General features: G+C 40.4%; 1 long non-coding RNA gene across 2 annotated transcripts in view; it reads left to right on the top strand.

Moving 5' to 3' along the window:
* The window catches only part of LOC131424625 (uncharacterized), an 82,861-nt gene that overhangs the window by 26,264 nt on the left and 31,100 nt on the right, over nt 1–25,497 (top strand). For both annotated transcript variants that reach the window (XR_009227967.1, XR_009227968.1), the window contains exons 2-3: nt 14,533–14,645; nt 23,890–24,045. This is a non-coding gene — a long non-coding RNA (uncharacterized LOC131424625). The remainder of the gene's footprint in view (nt 1–14,532; nt 14,646–23,889; nt 24,046–25,497) is intronic.

A 25,497-nucleotide genomic window follows, 5' to 3' on the forward strand; every position in this document is an offset into this window, starting at 1 on the left:
TGGGCCACCCTGGAAAAGACTCATGGAGCAGCAGTGGCAGAAGAAAATGCAAAGAAAGGCTACCCGAGGCCCATGACTTGGTGATCCTTGGACAAGACAGGACCACAGGCCAGAGGGGACTCACAAATCCACAGGGGCCCCTCGAAAATCGTGTTGTTTCCCCGACTTCTGAGCTACCAGGACACTGGATCCCTGGACCCATGGCCAGTTGGTCATTGCCCCAGTGGAGAGCAATCTCTGGGGCCACAGGTTCCGCAGAGGAGGGAGCAGCCCTGCTTCACGTGGGGAGCAGCTGGGAGCTGCCAGCTCACAGGAGAATTAGCTGTCTAGGAAGCTTACCCCGGCGTGCTGAGGCGAGGTTAGTAATCTGCCTCTGTATATGCTTCTTTCCCCTTAGAAAATCTGAAACAGGAAACAGTTTGCTCTAAGCACAGTTGTACCTCGTGCTTGTTAGGAAGGATGGGACAAGGAGTTTCCCTAACACAGCAAGGTCCATAGAAATTACAATGCTTAAAAACTCAAAACTGTGTTTCCCAACCTAATGCTTCACAGCACCAATATGTTTTAGTAATGGTTCATCATAAACCCAGCATTCTCCGTTTTCATGGTAGAACCTTGTCTCCCACTGAATTTCCTTCTCCTTCTTTTCTTCGGCTTCTGCTCTTTGTCTTTCTTCAAGTCTGTGCTTTGCTTCAGTTGCTGCATCAATGTCTCTGCCTTTTAAATTGAGAGTGGCATCCTTCCAAAGGCAGCAGGACTCATACTCATTCTGGTCTTCCAACTTCCTCACTTTCTTCTTGATTATAGGCAACTTCTTGATATCTACAAAGACCATATTTTCCCTTGTTGCATATTTTGCATACATTACACCATTCCATTCCCCTGCAATCGAGCAAAAAGATTCTTATCATTTGGAGAAAAAATCTCAGCAGTAATTCTGTGTTTCTTGCCTCCATAGAAGGCATCAGTTGCACTTGTGGAAGACAACAGTTGCACCATAACCAGTTTTGGAACAATTAATATTGCATTACACCGGATGGCCAAGGCAAGTCGTCCAAATTAAGCAACAATTTTCCTTTGAAAGAACCTATCACTCCCTTCTTATTGCAGTGGTTCATATCTCAGGAATACTGGACTTTCTGATGCAGGTGAACAATTAAAGCCAGAAAAGCTTCCTTTTCTCTAAGTCAGTTAAGATTTTGAAATAAGATGTCTGCTCCTTTTCCACATGCTTTGAAAAGTTTCACACTCTGCACTCTAGTTCTGCTGTTAAGACATGACATACATACTCTTATTTCCTCCTTCATGTAATCTCTAAGGTTCTATATATATGAATATATATATACACAAAAAAATATAGCTGATGGCAGATTTTTCATAAATATCCCATCTATTGTAAATATTGGTTCCTCAGAGTTGTTTTAGAAAATTAGTACACTGTATTAAAAGCAAGTGTTAGGAAATTTCACTTATGATAACTTATAGGTTTCACTTATGATAACTTTTATTTTGGAAATAAACTATTATTATTAAATTGCATCTAAATAAACTATATTTTAAATTGCATCTAACCTGGGTTACAGTTGAATTATATTCAGTGCTTCTTAAGGCTTCATAAAGTAATTTTTCCAACCTTAAAAAAAAAAAAAAACTGTATTGATGGCCCCTAGGTAAAGAGGAAATATGTGGCAGCCACATGAGTAATGTCAGGGTCACTGTCTTCTATTTTTCTAATCCTCTGACTGTCTATTTGGTCAGATTTTTATTTGGGATTCGTCTCAACCAGCCACTAACTGTATGTCTCGGACTTTCTCAACAGTCTTGTACTCCTGCCATCTCTGACCAGTGCTGGGCTGGGCTGGGCTGGGTCATGTTAAGAGAGTCTGTGAGGGTGTTTTTAAGGTTCCAGGAAAACACTTTTTGAAAAGTCTCCTAGGAAAATGAGCTTGAACTAAATGTAGTTCCTGCTTCTGTTTAGTTCTCACTAGTGGTTCTTTGAAGCTGAAAACAGCCCAATATGAGGACCATGAGCTTTTCTCTTGGCCACCGTTTCCTTTTTCTTTTTTATTATGGAGAGTTTCAAACGTGCTCAGTAGTCTGGAGGAAAGAATAGTGATGCTGCATGTACCAGTCACTCAGCGTGGACATTAAACCTCCACTTATTTCAGCCACTGTATTCAGTAGGTGATGGGACAGGAGGGAGGGAGGGAAAGAAAAAAAGAAAAGAGATTCAAATGTGTTGCACAAAACTTGGACCTTGTTCCCAACTCCCCCCATATTTCCTCTTACTTATGAAACCACATTGAAATAGTCCTTAGTACAAATTACACACAATGGGCTTGGCAAAACTCTCTTTAGATTCTGACTTTCAATTGTGATTTCAGAGAAATCATGAGGAATCATTAAAAAGGAATCTATCTCACTGTAACTTACTACTTTGAATGTGACTCTGAAACAAAACTGATGCCAAGCTCACATTTTACTTCTCAGGGATTTTATCCTCTTGCAGCAAATTCCAGTAAGAAGTTTAAATTTTTCCCAGCTAAAGAAATGCTGCTCATGGTGGGAGAAGTGGGGGTGCAGGCGGGGGAGGGGGGTACAAATAACATTTAATACCTGAATATCAAAAAGTGCATGAATACCAGCCAATTCATGCACTTTTATATTTCAGACTGTTTAATGAAAAAGGTCCCATGGGGAGTCAGGACCAGCCACTATTCTTGGGGAGGGAGGTGACATGGGCTTGTCTGTTTGGAGCTTCTCTGATACAGAATATGATTCATATCACCCCCCCCTCTCTCTCTCTCTCTCCTTCCCTCCCTCCCTCCCTTCCTCCCTTCTTGTTTTCATAGCATGTCCTGACTGAGAAAAGGAGAATTTATACATTAATATCAACAGTCCCTTGCTGAAGTCTAGTTTTCTCTGGGCAAGTGAAAGGGAAAGTAAAAAACATGAGAAGTAGGCACCAATTTTAGCTCAAGATCTTGCCATGTCATTTATCACCAGAGTCATTTGAAACCTCCCATTGTGGGATTTTGTGAACTCAAATGACTGCCCCAAAATACTGCCCATGTCTACATAGCAGCAAATGTAGGTTTGGCATGATGCAGGTCAGGGCCTGGAGTCTTGGCCAGCAACCTCCCTATTTCCACGTGGAGTCCTCCCTAGAACCAGTGCTTAAGGCAGACACATCTCTGACATGAATGTAGGCCAACAGAAGAGGGGTGACCAGCTGCATAGTTTACACACACACCCCATGTGCAAATGGAAATAAGGTGAGCCCGTCTCTTAGGGCACAAATGCCCCAGAAGACCCCTCACCAGCAACCACTTTGGCATCTTGCCCTCATAGTGCATGTCAGACATCCCAGGATGGAAGAGTTTCCTCCAGAATCCACAGGTGGTCTCCATTGCTTCAGACAAAGTTTGCTTTCTCAATCAGCTGCAAAAGTACCAGGAAGACTGCCCTCTTCAGAGTTAGTGGCTTGAATTTTTTCTCTGTTCCATGAGGAATAGACAGGTATTTTAAGTTCCAGGGATTCTTTTCTTCGGTTCTCAAGCAGATGATTTTAGAAGGTATGAAGGGAGCTCTGCATACACAGGGAGGTACATAGTAGGTCTTTGCATTTGTCCTCGTAGATTAAGTCCTAAACTGCGTGACTGTGGGATGCACCTAATTTCTAGAATTAGAGACAGGAATGCTTGCTTATGTCACAGATTCTTGTCAGGATTGAATTCTTTAAACATATTGAAAGCACCTGACTTGAGGAATATGTCATAATTTTAGTGCCCTCTTCCAAAAAAAAAAAAATGGAATCTGGGAAGTTGGCTGTTCTGGAACCGAACTAGATAATTTAGTCCAAAATATTTCCCACCATAACTTATTACTCATTGGAGCATGAAAAGGATACAAATGTGGGTGAGAACCACCAGAAAATACTCATGAGCTAGAAGTACTTCATAGTCTACATCTCATGTAAGATATTTTAGATACTTTTCCCCCTATTTTTTTACAACTCACTTAGACATAAAAGAAATGGCATCAGTTAAACCAAGTTTGGAAAGTGAAGTCTTTACAAAGTTTATATTGCTAATTAAATTAAGGGTTTTTTAATAGATCAAGGACAAATAGCTGAGTTCAACAAAATATTTCCTTTGATCTCAAGGTTCTTTACTTCAAAGACAAACCAGCAGGATCACACAGGTGGCTGCCAGTGGTCCTGTCTTAACTTTGGGTGAGGAGCTCCTGGTAAAAAGATTGCACAGACAGCCTGCTTCGAGCAGTAAGAATGCCGGTGGGAATGTCGGTGATTGACTCTGCCCAGACCAGATGCTGATGTGAGATGTCTCAGGAACATAAATGAGTCAGTCGATGTGGGTTTGAGGGCTGGGTCTGTCATTACCCACATCCCATGAGAAAGTAACTTGCCGTCAGTCTTCATGACTGATGAAGACTTCTCCCCGCCTTTTGAGATCAATGATTCCTAACCTATTTATTTCAGAGCTCTGATAAAAAGATTATGCTGGGTCTTTAGATACATGAAATACTGAAATAAGTTTAAGAAATAAAATTCAAGAAGGACCCTCAAGAAGTTTGCTTTATCTTCCAGGAAGAATTTTTTTTTTTACCCTTGTATCTCCAGTGCTTAGTACAGAGTAGATGCTTAAAAGTTCTGTGCTAAATGAGTGAGGGGGAAATGCAGACTGTGTTGAAGGATGGGCCCGGGACTCTCTGCCACTTATATTTGTTCTTCCAATGGATTTGTTGATCCAATGAATAGATCACCATATTCCTTGTAGTAGAACCCTGGTTCTCCTTGGTCCTAGAATGTAGTAGCAAGGAATTACTAGGGTTGGTGGGGAGAAGGAAAATGGGGAAGGGATGACAAGAGAAAGGTCCATTGTAGAGCAAGGAAGGAAGAAGGACAGCCATGAGAGAGGAAGCAGATTTCTAGCAACTGTCTTCCACAGGAGCACCTTCTGTGCCCAGCTCAACATTATCCCTTTAAGTCCAAATTTGCCTCTGACAGAATGGATGGAACATTTCCTCTATTTCCAAATTTTTATAAGTCTGGAGGCCAAACACCCAATTTATCAGTGAAATACACAAGTCATCCTCAATTCTTAGTCACAAAAGAGGTTTTGGGATGCTGGGGAAATCCGAATGCTGACTACATAGTGAGAACATAATGAATAATGACAGCAGACACTGGAAGCCACCATAGCTTTTAGAGATTTTTTTTAGTAACCTCCATATACCTTCAGCTTTTCATTCCCACAATATCTTTGGACCAATTTCATTTTTGAGAATCAAGCAGCTGTTAAAGGCCTGTATGCTCATTGCTATAAGCTCTAGGTTCCATTGGAATCTTTCTACTGGTGTCGCCATTCAGTATTGCAACATTGGTATTCCCTCCACCTTAGATGGATTGTTCTTCCTTTGACGTTGTGGAGGTTTCTTAATCCCTGTCTGCAGGAAAGCAGTCCTTGGATAGAAGAGTGACTCAGTTGAGAAAAATGAACACATGAAATGAAATGAAAAAAGAGACATTCAAAGACACTGGTATGGCTGAGATTGTTTGAGGCTGCAAGTACCAAGGAACCCAACCTTAGGTGCTTTAAACATAATGGCATATACTTCCATAAAGAGAAGTCTAGAGACAGGTGGCTCCAGGGTTACACAACTTCCCTGCTATTCTATCTGCTCAAGAAAGGCAGTGATAGTGTGGCCATGAGGAACACAGCCATTAGATCCCAACTTTGGTGCTTCTTGGTTGTGAGACTTCCTTCAAGTTATCCAACTTTTCTAAGTCTTAATTTCCTCCTCTATAAACTGGAGATAACAGTAGTATCTCCCTCACAAGGTTGTTATGAGCATTAAACCTGGCTAAGACGTAAACTGCTTAGCCAGAGCCTGTCACAGAATGAACACTACATAAGTGTGTAGTGCTCTCGCGAGGAGAGCAGCTCAGCATGGTTTAACACAGTCTCACTGGACTTCAAGTCTACCAAGCTGGCCTCTCTGCCCATGTGGCTTCCTTACACACAGGAGACGAGCTACTTGATTGTGCTGGAAACTGGAATTAGAACCCTCTGCCTGCCAACCCCCATCTAGTTGCCTTAGATACCAAGGGGCAGTTGTGAACTTCCAGCTGGCCTCTTTGCTTGATTTCAACCAGTGTAATGTTTAGGCTCTGTAAATCAGCATGCTGGTGTTGCCTGTTTTACCTATTGTCATGTAAAATAGGGAAGTAAAAGCTGTTTTCCATTTCACTTCACTGTGGGGCACAATATATAGCATGCCAAAGCCCTCAGGAAAGGCCTATAGATCTATCTGCAAAATACAGCAGTGGGGAACATCATTGCCTTACCAGGGGCCTCGGGGAGCAGTAAAAGTCCATAAAGATTCAGGAAAGGCATTGGTCAGCTGTGTTCAAGTTTGCATTTGAAATGTACCTCAAAGGCTCCTGTGTTGCAAACTTGGTCCCCAGTGCAGTAGTGGGCCTTTGGGAAGTGATTGGATAGAGAGGAGGGCTCTGGCCTCATCAGTGGAATAACCCACTGATAGTTGAATGGTTTACTGGGAAGTGGTGGGGGCTATGGGAGCAGGGACCTGCTGGAAAGGAATGGGTCCTTGGGGCCATGCTCTTGGGGACTATATCTTATCCTAGACCCTTTCCCCCACCTCCTCAATTGCCATGAGCTGAGCAGCTTTCCTCTACCTCACCTTTGTGCTATGATGTTCTGCCTCAGGCCCAATACAATGAGCTAGCTGACCATGGACTGAAACCTCTGAAACTGAGCCAAGATAAATCTTTCCTCCTTAAAGTTGTTCATGTCCAGTGTTACAGTCCCAGATAAAAAGCTTGTAACATAAATAGTAACAACCAGTGTATAGTTTTGTATAACTATGTGTCAGGCATTTTCCTAAGGTCATGAAATGGTAGAGTAAGATTGTGCCCTTATAGTCTACATTTAAAGCCGAGGCTCTGGGCCACACTTTCTCACCAGAACTCTAGAAGAATAAGCTCTTTGGTGATCAGTCAGAACAATGGTTCTCAAATTTGATTGTGTATTAGAATTATCCACGAACATTGTGAAACAGAGATTACTGGGTCAGTATGTACCGGAGCAGGCTCCTTCTATCAGCTTAGGAGAGCTGCCCGAGGACATCTCTTCCCAGCTCCACATTCAACATCACCATGTCAGTAGCTTGAGGTCAGTCTTAGTGATGGAATTTAACCACAAGGGTCAGCACTGTAAGGCATTTGCTCCCAGAAGAGATAGTGTTCAACTTTTACCAGCACACCATTGGCTAGTACCCATCTTCAGAGTCTGACTCAATAGTCTTAGATAGCACCTGAGATTTATTGCTTGTGGTGCTGGGGACCAAACCCAGTACCTCGTATATGCTAGGTGAGCATTCTACCACTAAACTGTACTCCAGCCCCTGAAAATTTGTATTTCTAGCACATTTCCAGAGTGATGGTCATTCCACTCATTCAGGGAAACTTGGAAGGCCATTTCAGAGAGTCCTGACTCAGGCAATAGATTCTTCTCTTTCAATTAAAGCAGATGTCATCAGAGCAAGAGTACTGGTGGTTTCACAAAGAATATTGGCTGTGGACAACCTTCTAGCACATCAGTACTACTGAGAGCTAATGTGTACAGAATGTCGACTGTAGGCCAGCTACTGTCTTAGTGCGTTAATTTATTTAATCTTCCCCTTAACCTTGACTTTGGGTTCTGTTACTATTGCTGAGGTTGAAGCAGAGAGTAGTCACATAGTTGCCCAGGTTTATATTGGGAGTCACTGGGATACGAACATGAGAGGTCTGGCTCCAGAGCCCATGAATTTGACGACTGCACCACAATTCACAGATGAGCTCTGACTGTAGTCCTGCCAAATCTAAATCTAGTAACAATTCCTTTAAAAAAAAAAAAGTTCAAAGAAAATGCACAATGGTACATGGTACATGCCTATAATTCCTGTTACTAGAGAAGCTGAAGTAGGAGGATGACAAGTTCAAGGCCAGCTTGAACAATTTAGCAAGACACTGTCTCAAAATAAAATAAAAAAGGGATGAAGGTGTATGTCAATGGTAGAACACTCTTTTGCCAAGCATGCAAAAGCACCTGGGTTCCATCCGTCACACACACACACACACACCCATACAAACCCATACACACACACACAAAAAAAGGAAATGGGAGGTGCAATTTGTATTTGGTTCTCCCAGCTTGACTTCAAGAAAAATGGATAGAAAAGTCTTCATTTGTCTCTTTGTCCTTCCTCTTCCAACCCCATGAACGTGCAGCAGACCATGCCACTGGTTGATGAGAAAGTTGGGAGTCAGTAAACTTTTCCAGGGAAGGACAAGATACTGAATGTTTAAACTTTGTAGGCCATCTATTCCACTCTGCCTTCAAAGGTTAAAAATATGTGAGAATAAGTATGGCTATGTCCCAGTAAAACAAGGTTTACATAAATAGACATTGGGCCCTATTCACCTATAGGCTATGAGGATGGCTTACCCTAAATTCATCTAGAAGTTACTCTTTATTCATTAATAACTAGCAGAAGTTATATCTTTGTTAAACTTAGGCATATCTTCACAAAACAAGACACCAGCACACCTGAGTAACCGTTGAGCAGATACCATGGGACCATCTTCAGAAGACAATCTATTTCTCTGGTTCTAATTTGGGTGTAGAAGACCTTCCTTGCTTTAGATTATGATAGTAGGCTCAGTTGGCTGGAGAATCATGCTGCTGAGGCAAAGGCCCACAGATGCAAAGCTTATCTTAGCTTCAGTCTCCTTGGCCAAGAAGGGACTGAGACAAGCAGGAGAGTATGTTCTCATGATCACCTTACACGTATGTTGACTCGACCATGACAAATTCAGAATGTAGTTTATAAATTAGTGTCATCTTTCTTCAAAAATGTTTATGCATTCAATTTTATAAATCAACATAATGCAAAGAATGTGATGATGCTCTGTTAAGGGATTGGAAAACAATGTATCCCACACCCATCATCTTCTTAAGAGTGAGATTGCCGCCATCTAGGTAAATGCCCCATAACTTTTCTTCTAGGCTCTAACCTGTTCTCCCTGCTTTCAGACTCTCACTGCTCCTGATACATTTTCACAGTGTTCATCCCTGATCCTTCTGAATTTATGACTAACCCTCTCTGGATTACCATTGCTAATTGTCTTTAGATCAAACTCCCTAGCTAGCATTCAAGAACTGATATCATTTAGCTTCATTTTCTCTCTCCTACTCTATCTTAAACTCATCTCATTTCTGTGTCTAAATAGTCATGACTTGAGGAATGATACAAATGTTTTAATTAAATCAGTAAAAACTACATAGCCTTAGAAAAACCATATCCATAAACAAAGGCAAAACAAAGCTATAGGCAATAAGATAATCTAGAGTCAAAGGAATAATCTGACAAAGTTCTAGAAATAGGGCAATAGAATGCAACATATCCCCTCCTCTGAGGTGTCTGATATAGAGTACCTGGACACATAAGGAATCTTAAATACAATAGGGCTGATGCCCTAGGTCAATGTTTTCCAAACTTACATTTTCATTAGAATCACTTGGGTGATTTTTAACTGTAGTATTAATAGATGCCACCCCATGACCAGGAAAAAGAACAGGAATCTAAACTTTAATAAATGCTTGCTTTTGATTATTCATATTTGGGGAAAAGCTGCCTTCACATTACAATCACCTGGAGACCATGCAGAGCAACCACATGGAGAGGCTAAGTGGAAATGTTCTGGCTAACTGCCCAGCTAAGGTTCCAGCCAACATCCAGGCTCAACTGCTAGACATGTATGAAGATGCATCCAGATGACCCCAGTCCCCAGGCACCAAGGAACCCCAACTGAGCCCCAGACATGGCGGAAGAGAGACAAATTGTCCTCTCTTTGCCCTGTCTGAATTCCTGACCAACAGAATCCAAGAGCCCAATAAAATGGTTGCTTATTTTTTAAAAAGTATCAGGGGAACTTTTTAAAAATGGTAGAGTTTAGATCTTGTCCCCAACACATCCTAACTTATTTAGTCCTAGGGTAGGACCTGGTATTAATATTTCCCCATACTTTTTGTTATTAAAAACTTTAAACATCAAGAAGAATTGAATGAAGCTGGGTGCAGTGGTGCATGCCTGTAATTCTAGTGGCTCCGGAGGCTGAAGTAGGAGCATTTTGAGTTCAAAACCAGACTCAACAAAAAACGAGGTGCTAAGCAACTCAGTGAGACCCTGTCTCTAAATAAAATACAAAATTGGGCTGGGGACATGGCTCAGTGGTTGAGTTCAATCCTCAGTATGGAAAAAAAAGAGAGATCAATGAATAATGTGTAAAAATCTGAGATCCATCATATATATCATATATCATTTATGTATCTCATATATATGATGGATCTCAGATATAAATATATACATATATATATAACTATATACATATATATGCATGTATGTATATATAAAGAGAGAGAGAGAGAGAGAGAGATGAACTATTTGAAAATAATATGCAGCTATGACATTGGATCCATAAGTCCTTTAGGATGGAACTATCCAAAAATAAGTATGTTTTTCTATATAACCACAATACCATTATCATATGTAATAAAATAAACACAATAATTTCTTGTTGTCCAGTCCATATGCACATCTCCACTGTCCCCTAAATCTTCTTTTTAGCAGATTTTTTAAAACTGAGATTCAATCAAATTGTATACATTGTATTTGTTCCTTAAGGCTCTTGAGTTTATTGTTCTCCTTTTATTTATTTTTTTCATTACACCAACTTTTTAAAGCAGGAGGATGGATAGAATAGTTGACAATATATATTGGCCTGATTGTCTCTTCATGGTGTCATTTAACTTGGACATCGTTTCCTAGGAGTTTCCTATAAATTAAAGTATAAAAAAAATAGACTCAGAATAAACATCTGGAAGACACAACTCACAGAAAATGGATACTTCACATCAGGTGACACATACTATCAGGTACCATGATGAGTGAGTTTGATCCCTTGATTAGAGAGGCAAACATCCCACCTCTCCATTTAAATATATTTTTCTATTTGCAATTAACAAGGAACCTATGAGGTAAAATTCTGGCCCATTAATACCCTGTTTCCTCAACAAAATTTAAACTATTATTTTTAGCATCCACTAATGACAGTGAAAGAATCATTGCAAAATGTTCATTTTTTTTTTTACTTTTCTACTAAGGCAATATTCACAGTAAAAATTCATCCTTTTATTCTGTACAATTGTTCAAATCTTGAGAAATATATACATTTGTATAACCACCACAACCACTAGGAGATAGAATAGTTCCATACCCTTCCCAAATTCCCTGCATCCCATTATAGTCAAGCCCTCCCTGACCCCAGCCCCTGATAGCCACTGATGTCTTTCTTTCCCTTTAGATCTGCCTTTTATAGAATGGCACATATCAAAAATCAAATATTGTATTGTCATTTGAGTTTGGCTTCTTTCATCAGCAAAGTACATTTGAGATCCATCCCGGTTGTTACTGTGTCAATAATCCTTTCCTTTGAATTGCTGAATACTGTTCTATTGTACGGGTGTATTAGTTTGCTTATCCACTAAGTGACATTTGGGTTGTTTGCAGTTTAGGGTAATTATAGATAAAACCATACAAACATTCTCATCCAGGTCTTTGTGTGAACATAAGTTTTTATTTCACTTGGACAAATACTTAGAAATAGTATTGCTAAGTCATTTAGTAAATGAATGTTTAACTTTAAAAAAAAAACTGTCAAGTTCTTTTCCACAGTGTCTGTACCATCTATATTCCTACCTGCAATGTATGAGTTTATAGAGATGCTTTTAAAATTCTTTCATCCTTTTTGTTTCTTAGCTGGCATTCTCTCATGAAGAAGAGCATGTCCCCAACAAATTGAGATGAACTATAGTTCTGTTTATAAAGTCAGAGTGAATGCTAATTATTTCCACCTCATTACTAATTTTTAGAACAAGAGTTTTATGAGTGTTACCTCCAAGAGCAGCAAGTGACTTCCTCCTTCTTTTTTTTTCTCTTATTCTCCCTTTCTTTTTTATAACTATGGACTTAGAGGTTTTGTTGTTGTTATTGTTGTTTTGATATTTTATTTTATTTATTCATTTTTATGTGGTGCTGAGGATAGAACCCAGGGCCTTGCACATGCGAGGAGAGCGCTCTACTCCTGAGCCATAACCCCAGCCCCTGGATTTAGAGTTTTTATTTCATATTTTTCAATCAGTAACAGTTATCATTCTTTTTAATGCTCAAATTGTCCCAAATTTGCCAACTGGGAAGGCTGTCAATCTAATTCTGTGAACTTTTGATATGACTTCATTAATCGTGGACACTTTTCACTGTCTGGCACAGTAAGACTCCCATCCTCACCTTGAACTTTCCCTGAACCAAGCCAAGAATCAGCCATTTCTCCAAGAAACCTGTTCCTTTTGATGGTTCTTGGAAACCAAGTCTGAGAGCAGCAGGTGTCTCATGGCTACTGTAGTGTCAACACTTCTAGATCCTTTAAGTATAAATACACACACATATACACACACACACACATACACATTTAAATAAAACACTAGGGTATATACAAGCATTGAAATTGTGACATGCCAATATTTCTGATTAAAGCTTAATCTTCTTACCATCTTTGATTTTTATTTGCATCAATTTCTCCTTATATCAGAAATCTTGATTCTTGGTAAAAAATTAACATATATAGTAATTTGCTTTATCCCAACACAAGTAAATTAATGTCTTAATTACAATGCCAGCCTTACCATCATTCAGAAATGACTAAGGAAAGTTCAAGATTTCTTTGCAGTTCTTTTTGTCCTTGTACTATTTATTTCCCATGAGCACTGAGTTCAAAAGTTACTTAATATACTTCTTATTCTGTGTGGTTATATTTCCAACCTGATACAGTTAGGCATTTGTTTCCATTTATTTTCAATTTTAGGGTTTGGCAGAATCTATTCTCAAAGTTTTCCAGGGATTTACCTAGTGCAGTTAAGGAGTGAGAAGCCATAAGGGATTCTTTCCTCTTTTTCCCTTTTCCCTCACCCTGGGCAGGGGGGGGGGGACTTCTGTTCCATTTCCTTCCATTGAAATACCACCTTTTCTTTATAGCTTACTTCCTCCATCCACCCAGGCCTTTCTTTGATCCCATGTATCAAGAGTGGTATTTCCCTGCTCTGGATCCCAATGGCCTTTTAATCTTATTCCTGATAAGGATCTTGAAATATTTTCCTTTGCATTACAGTCCTTGTGTCAAGGGTGAGCAACCTTTTGCTCTAAAGGGCCAGATAGTAAATATTTCAGACTTATAGGTAACATGCATCTCTGTTGCATACTATTTTATAATCTTACATATTACTAGATAGCAGGGCCTATAAAGACAGGTGGTGTCCTGAGATGTGTCCCTTGGACATAGTTTGCCAACACCTTCCTTATGTCATCTTCCTAATGCAAATTTATGAGGGGTTGGAAAAATCTCTCACTCATCCCTGTGCACCCCACTTACAGCAGAGTATATGGGAAAGGATGTTCACTGAATGTTTATTTAATTCATGATTTCATTAGTACTTCAGGGTACTGAGCTGCGCAGAACTATAAAAACACTGCATTAGCACAGACCACAGACCAGTAACCAGTGGATAACATTAACCTTTGTCCAGGGGTGAGAAAAAGGTGGCAGTGGTATAAAGAAGCTAATCATCCTGGATACCAAAACAAGTATGCGAGGAGAGAGAGTTTGTGCCTAAAAATCTACAGAACAGGTAAGATTACAGATGTGGGAACAATTGAAACTCCCTCCTGTAACTCAAGAAGTGGCCTCCAGTACCTGGAAGGGTGCAGGTTGAATAACATTTATGCAAAATGCTGAGGATCAGAAGTATTTCAGATTTTAGAATACTTGCACATAATGACATCTTGGTGATAGGACCCAAACACAAAAGTCATTTGTATTTCATTTACACTCTGCATACATGGCATGAAAGTAATCTTATGCAATAGTTTTAGTGTGTCTGCATTTTTACCATGACCCATCACAGGAGGTCAGGTGTGGAATTTTCCCTTTGCAGCATTCAAAAAGCTTTAGATTTCAGAGCATTTCAGATTTGGGGTTTTGGGATTAGGGATGCTCTGCCTGTATTACCCCTGTCTTCAGGAGGACATGCCAACAATAAGGAGCCTCTACTTGCATCAGAGGAACAAAGATTGACCCCAACTAGAATGGAATGAAACAGACTTGCAGCTGGTTTCCAGTGCTTCAGCACCTGAATTTGTCAGGCCTCAGGAAAAGAAAATAGGGTGCGAATAATGCTACAGAGAACAGAATGTTTTGCTAAAAATTTTTTTTGTGCACACCTTCCTGAAACAGCTCTGGGAGTTTACACCTTAGTGCAAACATGCTAATTTTACTGGGAGGAAAAACCACTGGAAATGCTTTTTGAAAATAATCTGTTGTCTGTGTTCCAGGAAGTTTCTATTGACACTAAATTTCCACCTCTGATGCAAATCCTGATGTCCTGGTGATGTTACATCCTACTGCTGGGACCTCTACCCAAGAGACCCACATCTGACTTTAAAAGGTACAGGTCTTTGTGGTTGCTGCCAAAGAATTTAGGAGTCTGCTTAAAGCATTTTTAATTCTAAGAAAATTTATTTCCATAGGTAGTTGGGATGAAATATATAGAAATCCATCCAAAGGTACTGCAAACATCAGTGTTTGAAGTGACGATTTTGTCTCTTCCTTTAACCTATCTTAAGCCACATGTTGTCATAAATTAAAAGGAAAGAGGGCATTGGAACCAAATGGTCTCTCTGAGTAGCATTAATCCTATTAAGAGTAGTCTGTGACAAGAGCTGAAGCTTTGCTTTTTAAGCACAAGCAAGTTAAACATCTGAACTATTTCTGCTGTCTCTTAAATACTGAGACGCAACACATTTGTGATACTTGTTGACATTTGTTATACTTTTGATGAACAATTAGCCTGCAAGAATATTAACAGGAAATTCCATTCATGAGATAAGCAGCTGTTTGTGCAAAGCTTCAGCCAGATCATGGGACCAAAATCCTCTTCATGCAACTACTGATGGTTGAATAGTCAGCATTCCTTAAGTGTCCGAAAGGAAATGCTTTGAAAATAACTTTTATGGCTAATTTTGACCCATATTTTTGTAAGGGGAAAATAGTTTTTATGGTGAATTTTAAGTCTAATACTTGCAATGGGTAAAATATGAGTGCTCAATAGTGTCCTTAATTACCATGTAAATTTCAAATAACAGTTATCAACAAATGACTGAACCCAATAATTTCCAAGCTGTAATACAGAATCCTAAAACTTGTCTTAAGAACCCTAATTCCAGAGCATATCATAATGCATTAGTATTACTCTCACGAAGCAAAATTCTAAGAACACTGTCTTATTCAAGAAAATTAGCTACTTGTGAGCTCTTAAAACATTTAGTATAATATTCACATTGCAACATTTATTTATCAACCACTGAATTACTGGGGATACAGCTCCAAATGGCTGAGAGGGGAAAAGGCCAGTAAATAACTAGGGTGCTTTGCCATAATAGGATGATGGAAGGTCTGAGGAAGTACTAAGAAGGTAATTCGTTTTTCAAAGAGGGGTAAGGGTTTTATCAAATGTTCACTCACAATGCATCAATCATCAAATCCTATAGAACCTAGCTCCCAAATTTCATTCCCATCTTCCTCTTCCTCTTTATCCCAATGGTCCAGTATCCCCCCTTCTCCACCCCGACATCTCCCTTAATGCCAAAGCCCATCTGCCTCCATCTGGCCTGCTTGCTTCTCGTCTTATTATATACTGAGTCCAAACTTTTTGGATCATGTGTCCCTATTAATAAAATATTTCTGAGGAGTTATTTTTGATATGACATTTATTTAGAAATTATGCACATGTACCACTTACTCTCAAGGTACATATTAAATATCAGTAAAGCTTAGCATTTATTACTAGTAGTAACTTTGCAGATTAAAGAATTCATCTGTGTCCAATTTTCTCTTAATATTTTCTTGCATGCATTCTGGGAGATAGGCCCTCCTGCAACTTGGGAGATCACTTCAAAAGAGCCACATAGTGAAGTTTCTGAAATAATATCAGATCATAATTAAGGCCTTGTCTAAAGTCCTACAATTATGTTCTTTAGGTTTTACTGTAAAATAAACTCAGAGTCCTTACAGATTTCCTTTTTGCCCATTAACAGCCTCAGAGATGACTATAAAAATAAACAGTTATTCACTCAGATAAAGAGATCCATCCCTCATCCTCACTCTCATCTTCACTGCCCTAGACTCCAGCCCTCTGCTCCAGTGCTCCCGGACTTCTGGTAGAGAAGGGGTTAATAGAAAAAGTGCTGCCTGTGAATGGCAATTCTTTTATAAGCTTTTTAAAAATTGACATAATATTTGTGCATGTTTATGGGGTATAACATAATTCAATACACATATACAAGGTGTAAGGATCAAATTGGAGTAATTTAGCATTTCTACTTTCTCGAATTTTAATTTCTATGCTTTGAGGACATTTGAACTCTTGTAGTTATTTTGAAATATTTCATAGACTGTTGTAGACTATAGTTACCCCACTAGGCTATAGTGGGATAACACCAGAACTCATTTCTCTTCTAACTGTATTTTGGTGCCCCAGAAATCCCACTTCTGGGTATATTATATCCAAAGAAATGAAATCATTATATCAAAGAGATACTTGCACTCCAGTGTTTGCTGCAGAACTATTCACAATGGCCAAGATATGAGATCAGCCAAGGAGTCCATCAATGGATGAACAGACAAAGAAAATGTGGGATACATACACAAAGGAATACTACCCAACCACAAAAAAGAATAAAATTATGTCCTTTGTGGCAAAGTTTATGGAACTGAAGGAAATAAGCCAAGCACAGAAAAACAAATTACATGTGGAAAGGAAAATTTAAACTTTTTAGAAAAAGTAAGTTCATTGGTAGCAATTATGGGCTGTTAGATGCCAAACTGTTTTCCAGATGAGACTCTTGAGGCTTAGTTGCCCAAAAGTCTGAACTACCATTTTTCAAGAGAATTAAGAAATATCCCTTTTAGAGGACATTTCCAGCAAGACTCTCCCTCTGTCCTTTTCTTGTCCTCCTCTCTCTTTTTCCCTTTGCAGCACCTAAGCTGTTCATTGAAGCTAGAATTCTCCCCCAAAGTAAGCCATAAAATGGAGAAAGGTCACTCATTTCACCACCACCCCAAAAGTGTGCTTGCAGCAGGTGTCCTTCCCCATCTGCAGAGGCACGAAAAGGATTGTAAACAAGCAGGCCTTGCAGGGCCTCCCCTACCCGGGTTTATTCCCATTAGAACAACCCCACTGTGAGCTCTCACTTTTCTCCACTCCTGTCTACTTTCATCACCCTTAGCACAGGATACAATTTCCCCAGGGTCTCTGGGTCTTTACTTCTGAAGGTCCTCATGCCTCATAAACTTTATTAAATGAATTTGTTGTGCTTTCTCTCATTCATCTGACTTTTGTAATAAAGGTGTCAACCATGAGCCTTATGCTGTGTGAGGAAAAGGTCCCCCTCTCTCCCTTCCTCGCCTACAAGCCAAAGGAGTCTTTACTCCACCACCTGTGCTACTCCTTCAGTGAAGAGTGGGGAGGAGGGTTCATTCTCTCCTCTTTATCCTATGAGGTAAAGAGTCACCTCCTGTGACAAGGTCCAAACACTTGCAGGTGTCCCTAGTCATTTCTTCACCTAAATTTTCACAGAATGTATGTAAATCTCTCCTGCACAGTTGCTAATACTTAATCCCTTTGCATGGATTTAAAGTTAAGTAAACTCATTACCCTCAGTTAGCTCCAGCACCTCATTTTGGAACTAGAACTATGCCCTTCAATAGATGAATGGATAAAAAAAATGTGGCATTTATACACAATGGAGTATCACTCTGCACTAAAAAATGACAAAATCATGGCATTTGCAGGGAAATGGATGGCATTAGAGCAGATTATGCTAAGTGAAGCTAGCCGATCCCTAAAAAACAAATGCCAAATGTCTTCTTTGATATAAGGAGAGCAACTAAGAACAGAGCAGGGAGGAAGAGCATGAGAAGAAGATTAACATTAAACAGGGATGAGAGGTGGGAGGGAAAGGGAGCGAGAAGGGAAATTGCATGGAAATGGAAGGAGACCCTCAGGGTTATACAAAAGTACATACAAGAGGAAGTGAGGGGAAGGGGAAAAATAATATAAGGGAGAGAAATGAATTACAGTAGATGGGGTAGAGAGAGAAGATGGGAGGGGAGGGGAGGGGAGGGGGGAATAGGAAGGGGATAGGAAAGGCAACAGAATACAACATACACTAGTATGGCAATATGTAAAAACGTGGATGTGTAACCGATGTGATTCTGCAATCTGTATACGGGGTAAAAATGGGAGTTCATAACCCACTTGAATCAAATGTATGAAATATGATATGTCAAGAACTATGTAATGTTTTGAACATCTAACAATAAAAATAAATAAATAAATAAAGATTTTTTTTAAAAAAGGGTAGAGAGGAAGGCCTGAAGGTGTAATTTGGAGGTAATCTACGGTGTGTGTATGTGTGTGTGTGTGTGTTTAACAGCATTGCTTAATTCATGAAGGAATCAGAAGGATGGAGTGAGGGAGGAAGGGAAGAACAGAGAAAAGAGGAAGAGTAGGAAAGAAGAGAAGTAGATGTCGGAGAGTTCTCAGATTGTAGGGAATTGAAACCAGACTTGATGGAAATGCCCAAGTAATGCTGTGAAGACAGGCAGGTCCAGGACTTAGGGTATCCTTCCTTGCCATCAAATCACCAGCAAAGATCTCCCAGGCACAGCTGCTTCACCTACGATGTACTTTAACAGAGGGAGCAAAGAATCAAGGGCTGTGTCTCAAGCTTGGAATAACTCCAAGGGAACAATAAAGGAAGAGCTGCAAGACAGAGAGGGGACAAAAACTGAGAAGAAGCCAGAAGCTGAAATCAGAGGTGGCTGGGAGGATGACAGGATGTATCGAAATGTGGGCAAGATCACGAGACATGTGCCTGCAGGACAGGGCATTGAAGCAGATCTGATCTGGACTCGGAAGGTGGGTGGGCGGCCACTGACATCTGGTTTACTCCCACATGAGGCCCTGCTGTGTCTGGATCTCAAACTAGTTGTCATCCTAAGCTAGGAACCTCTCAAGGACAAGAAGAGTAACGTCTCAAGGACCTCTCAAGGTATCTTCTCTAAGACAAGCAAAGCGCTTGCCCCACAATGGATGAAGAAAACATCTGATTCAAATGTATGATATGTCAAGATCATTGTACTGTGTAACTAATTAAAACAAATTAAAAAATGAAAAAAAAGAAAACATATTAATACCAATGCTAATTACTTAATAAGTCCTGAGATGTCATTTAATCATGACTGGTAGGCTAATCTGCAATTGGTAGACTGAGCTATTATTATCTAAAAGTACTCTTGGTTCTTATATTTATTAGGTAATCATAATGAATTGTTTTATATATCTTATAACTTTTCTGGGATTAAAATACTCCTTATTCTTTGGTGGTATCAAGTAGTATGCCAACATCATTGTTCTTCAATGTACTAATGAGCCACTTTGAATAGGGCTATTGTTGGGCTGGGGATGTGGCTCAAGCAGTAGCTCGCTCGCCTGACATGCGTGCGGCCCGGGTTCAATCCTCAGCACCACATACAAAACAAAGATGTTGTGTCGGCCGATAACTAAAAAACAAAATAAATATTAAAAAAAAATTCTCAAAAAATAAAAAAACTAATAGGGCCATTGCTATACTTTGGCTCTTAAATGTCCTAAAGGCCAGTGATTCAAGGCTTGTCCCCAGGGTGGTGCTGTTGAGAGGTGCTACTTTTAAGAGGTGGGGCCTTGTGGGAAGTCCAGGTCACTGGAGACATGTCCCCAAAGAGGACTGTGAGATGACCCTGATTCCTTCCTTCCTCCTGCTCCCAGGCTCTTGATGGGAGGAATTTTGATTTGTCATGTATTCCTGTCATAATGTTCTGCCTTGCCCGAAGCAACAGGGCCAGCCAATTATGGACAAACAGTCAGCTAAAATAGACCTTTTCTCCTTATGAGTTGGTTACCTCAGCATTTTGTTACAGCCACAGAAAACTAACATAGCCAGGATGACCTGAAAAAGTTCAGGTCCCTAGTACCTACCTGGACTAAAAAACCAAATATCTACAGGGACTGTTCTGGGCTGGATTGTATTCCTGCACTATTATCTCAGATGACAACTCTATTTGGAGATGGGACCTTGAAAGAAGTAATTAAGATAAAATGAAGTTTTAGAGTGGGCCCTAGCCCAATATGACTAGTGTTCTTATAAGAATAGAATACCAGGACAGAGACATGTGTGCACAAAAGAAGACCATGTGAGGACCCAGGGATGAGGAGACAACATCTATAAATCCAAGAGAGGTCTCAGGACAAGCCAACCCTGCCAACCCCTTGATCTTGGACTACCAGCTTCTAGAACTGCCAGAAAATAAATTTGTACTGTTTAAGCTGCCTAACCTGTGGCAGTTTGTTGCAGAAACTAATACAGAGTTTGTGTTGTCCAAACTAAAAATCAGTGCTTGTGGCCTATGTGTAAATGACTCAAGCAACTGAAATCCCTCATATCAGAAACCCAGCCACCCTTAATCCATAGTTAACAGTTTTTCTTCCAAACAGAACTTTGCTTAATCCCAGGAAAGCACCTTCACTCAACTCTTCATAAAATCTTATAAGGAGGTTCAGTTGCCATCGCTAGGAATATACCAAATCCCAATTTTGGAACTGAAGTTTTATCACCATGCATCATTTTGAGGACATTTTTAAAACCAAACCAAATATAATTTAGAGAGAATTAAGGGCAGAAATCCACGGACCTTTTTATCCTTAACATGTAAGTGTGGGCTACCTTATTATAAGGGAATGCTGTCCTATTTTGAGGAAATCTAAGAATCCTTCCTGCCTTCATGAAGAGGAAGAGTGAAGACCAGCACTCACACATGCTCAGGCCAACCAACAACATAATTAGAAAAGACTAGACCCTGGGGTGGGGTCGGGGGGGATGAATTATTTTAAACTAAATGTTTTTAAAGATCTAAATCAAAAAATGAATTAGAATCCGGCCTTGGTTGTTGATTCCATACCTTTTAAACACAATGCCTGTTTTCTCCCTCAGAGCTAAAGTAAAAATATCAAAGCTCTTATTTATTAGTATATACTACAAAAATGTTAGCATGTATGTGTCTAAAAGCCTGTTGGGATCCAAAGAAAATGATGAAGCCTCATAAAATGCAAGACAAGTGTGAATTTTTTTTTTATTTTAGCCAAGAAACTTCAGACTCATAGACCTTAAATTATTAAGTCTGCCTTTCAATTCTCACCACAGGTTAGAGAGATTCAGGTAGGTATAAAGGAAAATTATGAAAGTTTCTGGAAGAAATATAAGTATTCCTCTTTGCGGTAAGATGACAACATGGAACCAAACTACAAAAATGCCTAATTCACAAAAGGTAACGAAGAACATAGGGAAAGCCTAGCTGGAGAAAAAGAGTTGCATCAGCTGCTCTGCAGGCAGCAAGGAGGGGAAACTCATGCTCCCAAGTGTTCCCAAAGATAGGTCTGGTGACTCCTAGCCTCCTCTCCCCAAAACCAATACCAAAGCAAAAAGACAAGTGGAGAAAAACCTCCCTGATATCTACCTAGAGTAGGAATCGACCATAAAGGAGAGATGAGTAGCTCAGGGGACATGCAGTGAAAGGTCCCACTGGAACAAACATTCGGTGTCTCTCCTTCCTGACTCACCCACCAGGAACAAGGGAAAAGAGATTGCAATGTGAGTCAGAGAGGACAGTCTCCGTGAACAAACAGGGATAGACTTTCTCAAAAAAGAAAATAAGTAAGCAAAACCCACTGAGCTTGTGTAGATCCATGACACCAAGTGTACTCATTAAAATCCTCAACGTCTCTTCAGACAACAGGTGGGTGGCAGAAGAGTATAAAGAACAGGCTCTGGAGCCAGGCTGCTGTGTGCAGTCATGTCCTGCTTCCTTACTGGAGGCTGTGTGACCTTGGGCAGGTTACTTGACGTCCCTACCATCAACAAGATGGTAATTACTAGGATATTTCCATATGAGGATAAAATTAGTCAGTACATACGAAGCACTTAGAAAAGCATCAGGAACCTGGTTTAAAAGCATTTGTTTTGACTACCGTTGTTATCCTGTTCTGGTCAAAGTTCATAAACCTCCCTTTTCTTTTCACCTGCTGGCTAGGAAGGGTATGGAGAGCTCACGATGGGTGTGGTACCATGCACCATGCTGGTGACCATCAAGTCTCAGCTCCTGGTCTAAAGAAGCTCTCAATCCAGTAGGGGAGGGAGCAAGCATGGGAAGACCCCCACCCTACCCAGGCTCCATTCAGACTCCACACAATAGGGAACTCAAGCCCTGGGAGGAGGCTGACTTGAGAGACCCCCATTTGCCAACACCTGCCATCAACCCCATGAAGATATGGTAGAGCCTCCTCTTGATTTGCAGTGACTACTTTTCATTTGTTTATTTTTATTTAAATGGTCCACCTCTCCCACCTCTTCCTGCTCTGATGTTATTTAATGATCTTACTGCTCCAAGCCAGCCCCTTCTTGCCATACCTTTTGCACAGTTGGCCACTTAAGTATGGACTATCAAAGCACAATAGAGCCTTTCTTTAAGCTCCTGCATTGCACACATAAGCACCCTGACTCAGCACACACCTGTACTCCATGCCTCTTGAGTTAGCATGGCATTCCAACACACGTGTTCCACGTCTTACATTTTTAATTGTTTTATGCCTCCTTTCCTATTCCCATGATCTTTAAGGACAAAGAAAGGAAAAAAATGGTTCAAAAGCAGAGCTGTGATGTGTGATTGGCTGATTGGGCATCATTTGGTGAACAAAGACCCAAAATTTATTCAGTCCACAACCTTAAGAATCCTCTGCTCTGCAGCAGCTTTGCCTGCACAAGTTCTAATAGAATGTGTAGCTGGTACATTGGGAATAGTCAATGCTATTTGGGAATGTCAGGGGCCACTACACAAGACAAGGACTTATTGACCTGAAACTTGCAGTATCAGTAGGGGGTTCTCCATATTCCCAGAGGTCAGAGAGGATGCTACAAGGAGACAAAAGCTGTGGGTGAAACAGGACAGAAGCATAAAGCAGGGCAACTTCCTGCATTACAAGAAAAGCAAAGACTAGGGAATATCTAGATCATCAAGGACAAGGGAAGGAGCTGGAGAGGAAGGTGAAGATAGAGCCTCATGGGAACTTGCATGCCACATCAGGGCATTGGAGCCTGTGGGAACTATTAAAGGGTCTGAACCTGGAGGGGAGTGGGTTACACATGATCAGATTTGTGCTTTAGAAAGATCACTCCAGCAAAGCAAATACTGAATGTTTCGGTTTGAATCTTTAATGTCCCCCCCAGAAGCTCATATGCTGGGCAATGCAGGAATGGTCAGAGTGAGATGATTAGATTATCAGAGCTGTACTTCATCAATGGATTAATCCATTTGATGGATTTATCATTTCTGGAAGCAGGTGGGGCATGCTACAGAAAGTAGATCACAGGGGGCATGCCCTGGGGGATTATTTTTTGTTCCTGGCCCCTGTGTGCTCACTCTTGTTCGCTCTCTCTCTCTCTCTCTCTCTCTCTCTCTCTCTCTCTCTCTCTCTCTCTCTCTCTCTCTCCCCTCTCTCTCTCCCCTCCTCTCTTCCTCCCTCTCCTTCTGCTTTCCAGCTGCCATGAGCTGAGCAACACTCCTCCACCACACCCTTCTGCCATGATGTTCTGCCTCACCTTGGGCCCAGAGCAATGGAATCATCCAACCCTGGACTGAACCTCTGAAAACATGAGCCAAAATAAACTTGTCTTCCTCCAAGTTGATCTTATCAGGTATTTTGGTCACAGCCGTGAAAAGCTGACTAATAACACTGAGTCACACCCAGGCTGAGCCAGGAGGCGACTCAAAAGCTCTCTCTGTGGTTCAGGAACTAAAGTTGAGCTACCGTACTGATGAATGCAGAGATGCCAGAAACATTTTTTAAAAATATAGCAGCCCAGACTAGATGACTAATTGACATGGGTAGACTGGGATAACCATCCTTGTAACTGAGTAAGGGAGCTCTCTTTACCTGTTCTAAAGTAGCAGAAAAGGAAAAGTTTTGAAAGGGAAGTAATAGGGTACATTAAAGAAGGCCTGACACATGCAGATAAATATATTGAAGCAGCAATTGTTATCTGAGTTTGGGGTCCAAGAAAAAGATTGACTTTAAGGTCAAAGTCACAAGAATAGATAAGAGCACAATGAAAATTAAAAGTGGAGATAGCTAGTATGGATTATTTATCTGGGGGAATTTGTAAGGGGAAAAAGACAAAGTACTAAGTTAGGAAAGGTATTTTTCCCAATGGGACCTAAAATATTAATGGCAAGAATAGAATGATCAGAACTAGATGAGAGAGGGTATGTGGCTAAAAGCAGAGGTAAGGGGCTTCATCTAGAACAGAGATGCCTTATTAGGGTCTGTGTTGGAAAAAGAAGTCAGTTACACCTAGGAACTCAATATTCCCTAGAAAATGAGAAAGAAGTCATTCATCCATCACATCATTATTTCAATCACTATTTTCTGAGTCCCTGCTAAGTACCCTGCACCTTAGGCTTCATCTGTGTTCTCTTGGAACTTAAAACCTGGGAGAGTAGTAGTCATTTAAAAATCACCATAAAATAAATGCAAAATTGCAACTATGGTAGGTGCTACAGCAAATTATATAGTTCAATATGAGGTTATAGAACTCACATATATCAAAGCCTTCCTGATGAGCATGTCAATTCCTCTTACTGATAAACTCTTATTGCACACAAGTCAAGACTCTTATCAACATAAGGACATGTCACTTGGTGAAGTGATGTAACTCCAGTCCATGTATTAGAGTCAACTAACAGGGAAAGACAGGAAGAAGACTCAATATGAGCGAAAGCCTTGTACAGTGGGGAGTTTCAGAAATCCCAGGATCAGCAGATAGTCAGTGTGGTCGGAGCAGGAAGAGTGAGGTAGAGTATAGTGAAAGACTGACCTGGCCAGGCCAGGTGGGTCCTTGCAAGGCATGCAGCAGGGCTCATCCTGATCCCCAAAGCACTAAGAAACCATTGACAAGTTTTAAAGTGGGTAGGGAGATGAGCTCATTATGATCACATTTATATTTCACAAACTTTCATAAAGCTGAGCTTAGCTGTGACTTGGAGAATGGAGTAGAGAAGCCCAGAGAGGGCAAGATAGACCAGTGAGGGAAGATAGACCAGTGGGAAGAGATGACTATAGCTTGGAAAAGGGGACAGTGGTGAAAACT

The sequence above is a fragment of the Marmota monax genome, unplaced genomic scaffold, assembly GCF_021218885.2.
Source record: "Marmota monax isolate L192 unplaced genomic scaffold, Marmota_monax_Labrador192_F-V1.1 WCK01_AAM20220418_F8-fsc00037, whole genome shotgun sequence".
In the NCBI taxonomy this organism is placed as follows: Eukaryota; Metazoa; Chordata; class Mammalia; order Rodentia; family Sciuridae; genus Marmota; species Marmota monax.